The sequence below is a fragment of the Choloepus didactylus genome, chromosome X, assembly GCF_015220235.1.
Source record: "Choloepus didactylus isolate mChoDid1 chromosome X, mChoDid1.pri, whole genome shotgun sequence".
In the NCBI taxonomy this organism is placed as follows: Eukaryota; Metazoa; Chordata; class Mammalia; order Pilosa; family Megalonychidae; genus Choloepus; species Choloepus didactylus.
Window position 1 is genome coordinate 107168911 of NC_051334.1, and position 7495 is coordinate 107176405.

Below are 7495 nucleotides of genomic sequence, written 5' to 3' on the forward strand. Positions count from 1 at the left end.
CTTTCACACCTTTTCTCTTCTTCAAATTCTTTCATGCTTCACCCCTCAATCCCTGAGCACACACTACACAAACACATAGAGAAACACAAACATACACGCCATCTCTGATGTTCTGCCACATAATTCATGGGAAATCTAGAAGCCCTCAATCAAAAGCCCTGTCATCTTCCTCCATTAAGTCTATCAGATTGTCCTGTATCTATATTCATAATATTCCATTACTATGGATAAAAAGAGCAACCTGTCCATTATGCACCTTAGTTCCGACCTGGTTCTCTTAGCTCCTTTCTCCACATTGTATTTATTTTCTCTTCTTAACTGGGTCATTTCCAGCAACATACTAACATGCTCTAGTGTCTCGTCTCTGGAAAAACAGAACCACCCTTGACCCCATGGCCTTGAAACTCCTTGAAGGATTTCTCTAATCATATATTAAGTAACTGTCTTTATAGCTTCATCTCACTTTCTTTAGTCCACTCCAATTAGGCTCTAATACCCTTTACTCCAGAGAATCTACTCTTCTCAAGAGCTTCAGTGATCTCCATTGTTTGTTCTCAATTCTTATTTTAACCTTGAAGGAGCATTTCATATAGTTAACCACTCTTTCTTTCTTAGAGAGTATTTTTATATCGGGCCCCATGACTCCCTACCCTCCCGGATTCTTCCTTCTTTATGTAGCCTGCTCTTTCTCAGTTTACTTTGTTTATTGCTTTGGTTGCTTCTAAGATATATTTTGGGGATGAGACAACAAGACTTGCTGATGAATTGGATGTGTGGGATAAAAGAAAAAAAAAGGAAGCAAGAAAAACTCCTAGTTGTTTGCCTTAAGCAATTGGGTAATGGTGCTGTTTATTGAGAAGGGGAAGACTTAACGAGTGGCAGGGTTAGGGGTCAGGAATAAAGAGTTCTGCATTGGCCATGCTACATTTTAGATACCTTTTAGACATAAATAAAAGTGGAGGTATCAGTTCAGCAGTTGGATTTGAATCTGGAATTCTAGGGATTAGTCCTGGCCAGATACTGATTTGAGGTCATTGACATATAGATGATGTTAATATAATGTATCTGGATGAAATATCTTTGTGAAAGGGTATAAATGGAGAAAAGAATGTAGCACAGGTCTATGCCCTGGTGTATTCTATCAATTAGAGATCTTTATTCCTTTGAGAAAGATCCAGCAAAGCAAATTGAGGAAAGTATAGCACCCACCCCACCCCCCACCAAAAAAAAAAACAAACAAAAAAAAACTGTGGTTCATTGAGCAAAGATAAGAGTATGTTTCGAGGAAGGAAGGTATCAGCAAATGAATCAGATGCTACTGAGAGATTATGTAGGAGAACTATGAAGCGTCCACTGAGTTGATAAAATTGAGCTCATTGATGTCCTTAGGAGAGTTTGGTTAGAGTTTGACTTGGAAGCCATCTTGGCATAAGTTAAAGAGTGAAACAGGAGGTGAGAGAGTGTAAGCAGTGTGGCTTCTCAGGCAACTCTTGAGAAGCCTGTTTCTGAAGGAAAACAGACAAGTGGTAACTGGAGAATGTATGGTATTAAGGGATTCTATTTTTATTGTTAAGATAGCAAGTGCTAAAGCATCTTTGAATGTTGATGGGACTAATACAGTTGAGAAGGGAAGGCTGAAGATGTAGGGGAGAGATAAGAAAATAAAAAGTTAAAAAAAAAAAAGTAAAGGGAGGGATTATAGATCCACCTGTGGAAGGACTGGCCTTTGATAGGAAGATCCTTTTCTTCTCTGCAATAGAAGAGAAGAAGACAGAAATGCAGGCCTGTTTGCCTGTGGACTGGTAAGGATGTTGCCATTTGATGATTTCTATCTTCTCATGAGTTATACAACAAGGTCATCCCTAATAGTTTAGAAGCAATGTGGGCTGGGTCAATGAAGAGTGGATGGTTTGAAAAAATATGAGATAATTATTGGTATACTGTTGGCATCATTGCTGGGCAATACTGAGTGCTCACTTGAAATTGATGATCATTAATTTAGAGGGATATTGTTCTTCCCAGTTATGTTATTTTCTCAGGAATGCTCAGCTGTACCTGGAAAAGACAGTAGAAGCATAAAGAGGAAAGGGTGTTGAGTGTGGTTGTTAGACAATGATTACTAATGCCAAGTAATTATTGGGCCTTGGAATTTAAACTAGATGGGGAAGGAATTGAGGACAGGAGGGAATGATGCATGGTGGGTCAAAGGGTGGGTGGTCTCAGTGACGCTGAGGAATTATTTCAGTGGAGTTACTCAATTGATTAAAGTGCAACTATAGGAGGAAAAGTCGTAAGATATTGTGATTGAATTGGGATTTGTGAGATTGTGTTATTCCTGGTGACCAGGGTATGAATATAGGATTGAATGTTTGAGGCTGAATTCAGGAAAAAGAGATGTAGAAGTTAAGAAATTGAGAGGCTAAATAGGTCTTGGATGTGGATGATGAAGTCACTGACAGTAGAAGTGGGCTAGAAGACTGAGTCAGTTGCTAAAGTCTCCAGTAAATGAGGGGGAGTGCCAACAGATCTGAAGATGAGATTGAAAAGGTAGTATAACTGGATTATGCTAGCTAATACCTATTTATCTCCAAAGGATAGTATGAATATTAAATATTGGCAAACCAATTACCTTATAAACTGATGACTGAATGAAAATCACTTCGTGCATTGTTAGACATAGCCCAGTGAAAATGGATTCCATTGTTTGTCTACTTCAGCTGGTGCATTTAATGAGGACGGTTTAAGTGGAATGACATTAATGATGGCTTGCTGTGCTTTTAATGAATTTTTCAAGCTTAGATTAATCAATTAAGTTTACATAGTACCCTTTATCTAAAAATCGTGTTGTAAAGAAAAAAAATACTAATTATTTTCAAATAAACATCTCAAATGTATAGCAGTTTAAAGGATAAAATATGCTTTCTACTGTTTCATAGGAACGTTATGTATATGCTTTAGAAGGTAACAAGTCTCAAGAGGAAGCCTAGCACTTTAGTTTTGTTCTCTGTGGCTGCATGGCCTTGGTTTCTTAATCTGAAAAATTTGAGGGGGTTGTCATAGATATTTTTAAAGGGTACTCTGGCTCCTTTTCATATTCTCAGAAAATAAATGTGAAACATTTCTATGGAAATTGGATCTTAACTTTTAGTATAGACAAATAAAAATATATGCTAGTTATATTTGTGCCCCCTAATATAGGGTTCCAAGCTATTAGTGAAGGTATGATTTAAATAAATAACGCTTCTGGTTTTCCTTTTATTCTCTAATATCGTTTAAATAAGCATTCAAATCATTTTCTTAAAGCAAGACCAGTAAAATAGCATAATATAGTAAAGGAAGTAACACTAAGAAAAGACAAGTTATATTTTAATCTTTTGTTTGGAAATCATTTCAAACTTACAGAGAAGTTGCAAGAACAATAATGCTACAAAGAATACTTCTTTATATCCTTTTATATATCCTTTACCCAGATTTACCAACTGTTAACATTTTTTCCCTCCCTCCTTCTCTTCTACCCTCCCTCCTCCTCCCATACCTCCATCTCTAACTCCCCATTTCCAGTTCTGTCTCCATCTCTTCTTTAGCCTCCTTTAATTTGGAGCATTTCCATAGCCATTCTTGGTCTCTTGTAACACTGACATTTTTGAAGAATATAGTTCTCCTTTTCTTTAATACAATGTTTCTCATTTTGACTGTGCCTAAGTTTCCTCATGATTAGTTTGAGGATACATATCATTTCTGGAGGCTTACAATATCTGTCTGCTGCTCATTTAGTCATGTCAATTTTGATCACTTCATAAGATATTATACAATTTCTCTGGTTTATAACTACTGTTTTTCCCTTGCAACTAACAAGTTCTGTGGGGAGATACTTTAAGACCATGCAAATATCCACTCCTCATAAAATTTTCCCTTAGGTTATCCAATATTTACCATAACAGTTGCAAAATTATGATTTTCCTACTCCAACATTCCCTTATCACATGTACCAGTTGGTAATTGGCATTCAACTGTAAACAAGACATCTCCTTTCTCATTTATCTATATATCATATCATAAATTGTATCAGTCTATGAGTCACCTGTCTACTTATTGATTGGTTTTGTTATCAGTGTGGATTTATGAATTCCTATTTTTTGATAGTTTATATTTCATTACTGTGCTAAATTATTTTGGTGCTCAGATTTTTTCTGTTTTGGCCACTGAGAGCCCCTTCAAGGTAGCACCTGTGTTCTTGTGGTGTGCTGCCATTTTTTTTAAGCACTACCTTACTTTATGACATGAAAAGATGTTCTAGTTTCATCATGTACCTACCCTTCCACAGCCCTGGAATCAGCAATTTCTCTGGGGAAACTGGTTCCTTTTAGTGGACGGTGTTATGAGAAACCAGTATCTTGGTATTAGGTGTGTGCTCATTACTACTAGAATGCAAATAAAGACAAGTTACTTTTAAATTAATAGAATGCAAAGCATTTAACATGTAATTAGGCTATGACTTTTTTAGCAAAATCATGAGATTTCAGTTTTACACGTCCTCCTGGTATGAACCAGTTGTGAGATGATTTCAAGCCCATGTGAAGTAGCCTAATTGTACTTAATATGTCTTATTTTAAAAAATAATAGCATGTAAGGTAAAGAAGTAGCAAATACTTATGCCCTAAAATAAATAAAATATTTCTACCTTATCTAATGGCCATATAGTAATACTTTGAGTTGCTTTGGTGATTCAGTTAATGAAATAAGAAATTAAAATAGCAAACAGAATTAGACAAGGTTTTTTTCTGGTGAGAAAAGCAAATTGTTTCCACTTCAAAAAGTTACAGATAAACAGTAGCTTTACTAATCCATTATGGAGTACTATAGATGGATGAAACTCTTCTTGAATATATGTTTACATTTTCAACTCTAAAAAAGACTCTCAGATGTATGGCGTTTCATAGCATTTACCCTATGTGTATGTAGTTCTTTGATTTTCTAAAAGCATATCTTTATTTTAATTGTGACATAACATTTGATTGAACAAACTCCTACATACTCAATGTATGTTTTTTTCTTTCTTACCTACTCTGCTTTATTTTATGAAATCATCTTTTTTTTTAATTCTATTCCTCTTCCTAAGCATCTACATTTTTTAACCTTCACTCTTGAATGGCTTGATAATTGACCTTACTACAAATGAACATATGCTGTGCCACAGCAATAGAAACGTAGATTCCATTCTTAGATACTTTCTATTTCACTCAAGGCATTAATTGAGCACTTACTATATATAATGCAAGGCAGTATGCAGAGAACCATATTTCTTTAAAAGTTGTTTGAATTACTGGTGTTTTCACTGGAGTTGATAGTAGAGTCCATTCCCTCCCCACCAAGCTGCATTAGACCAGCTCGTTAGTTGCATTACTCATTAACTTGCTAAGGCATAAGGTTGGAACTCAAGGTTATAACATACTGGCATTTGACGTTTTTCTTCTTTTCATTATCAGTGCCATATCTGGTAGTGGAAATAGGTACACTTTTTATCTCTGTCTTTTCTCTCAAAATATATTATTTCTAAAATCTCATGTTTTTAACTCTTAAGGTTTCTCTAAGATATATCCTGGAATTGATGGTGTACCTTTTCCCCCTTTATTATAACAGCGTTGATCAGATGTTTGGTTTTCAAAACAATTTCTCAACATGTCTGAACAGAGTTTTTTTTTTTTTTTAACTAGTGCTTCTCTTTGATTCATCCTTTCTTTTTATTGTCTCTTGCTTTATGAATATTCATGTATTTTCACTTGGTTCATTAAGTAGCAGTAGCATAATTATGGGAGCATATTAAAAGAATTTCTTTCAGATTGACCCAATCTGTGTGAGATGGCAACAATTTACAAATAATTGAATCATGTTGTTTTGTTTTGTTTTCTTTTTCATCTGGAAAGCATAATGCTGTTACTACTAACATGGAACTATAGTCATTTTTTAACTTTGTTCAGATTTGTCAGTTTTTTGAAACTATACAAAGATGTTTGCTTAGCTTAAGGGAACACGAACTTTGTTATGCTCTTTGAGTGTTACATTAAACTAGATCATTGCCCAAGGATCCTATTTAATATGGCCATCTGATGTATAATTTTCTCGTGGTCCTTTTCCCTTTGATTTGTTTCATCATTGGAAATTTTGTCATTTATTCCAATTTTATTTTTTATACTATCTCAAAGAGTTTCTGTATATTCATTAATTACAGAAATGTTACTTGTTGAACTTGAAACAAATTATGTGGAATTTTTATTTTGACTTTATAATCATTTGTAGTGAAAGAGGTAACATGTAATCTATAATATAGTTTATAGATTTGCAGAACAAATTATTATTTTTTAAAGCATGGAAGTTCCACAAATTCCTAAGTCATATTTTAGTTTTTGATCTTATGTAATACCTAGAACAATATGAATGTTAAATGTGCTTTTATTTTTATTTTTGGTTTAAAGAGATTTTAAATTTCTTCAGCAAATTGTATTTCTCCCTTCCTGGCCTCCTATGATATAATTAAAGTTGGTATTCAGACTGATTAGAATATTTGTCATTAAAATTTTAATTTTTAATTGTTGAATCTCTTTTTCAGGGCTTTTAACTTTTATGATATACGGAGGGTATAACTTCATCAGAGACATTTATTTATTTTCTTTTAAGAGCAAGACTGTACAATTCGCATTTTTTCCAGGTGGTATTTGGTTTATGTGAATAGCTCATACAGTTGCTGGCTTTGTGGTGGTGGGGGAGGGAGGTGATGTTTAGCAGATGCTTGCAGAATCTGGAATGTGAAGTATTTTCAAATACATTTAGAGAAACAGCTTTTCTCTGGTTTAACGTTTCAGGTAGGGTCTGTTTCTTTGGTGTCTTGGTATGTAACTGTCTTGTTTCCTATAATTTTTGCTCATTTTGTCTTTTGTTTTTTTGTTTTGTTTTGGTTTGGTTTTACTCACAAAGACCTCTTAAAGGCTTAGAGAATATATCTACCATAAACTTTGAACTAAATGGACATTCCTTTCAAATAGCTAGATTCATTTTTAAGGCTAATGTAGGATTTTTATAATTAGCTAGACAATTTAACCACCTATAGGAAGGAAAATGCAGACCTCAGCCAGCCTCATTTTCATTGCTCATTTTATCCTAGAATCACAAATCTGGGCTAATGAAGTGCCAGTTTCCCCATTTGATCTGAAATGAGACAACTTGTGAAGAACTTAGGTTCTTTTATCATTTACCTCATTAACTGTTTTGGTTAAAAATAATAGCTGACATGTCCTATTGAAGTTAAGTCGGTATCAAAGAAAAACAAGATTGTTATAGATTTAAGAGGCTAAATTTAAGCCCCATGGTAAACACAAAGAAAGTATGAAAGAATATGACCAAAGCGATGAAAAGTAGAGTATGGGTTCCAAGAAGTGGGGGAAGGGGCAATGGGGAGATAAGAAATGAGTGTAGGGTTTCTGTTTGGGGTGAAGGGAAA

At 34.5% G+C, this 7495-nt stretch overlaps 1 pseudogene; it reads left to right on the top strand.

Annotated features, from left to right (window-relative positions):
* LOC119522294 overlaps positions 1-856 on the top strand; it is a 35139-nt pseudogene extending 34283 nt beyond the window's left edge.
* The last annotated feature ends 6639 nt before the right edge of the window (positions 857-7495 follow it).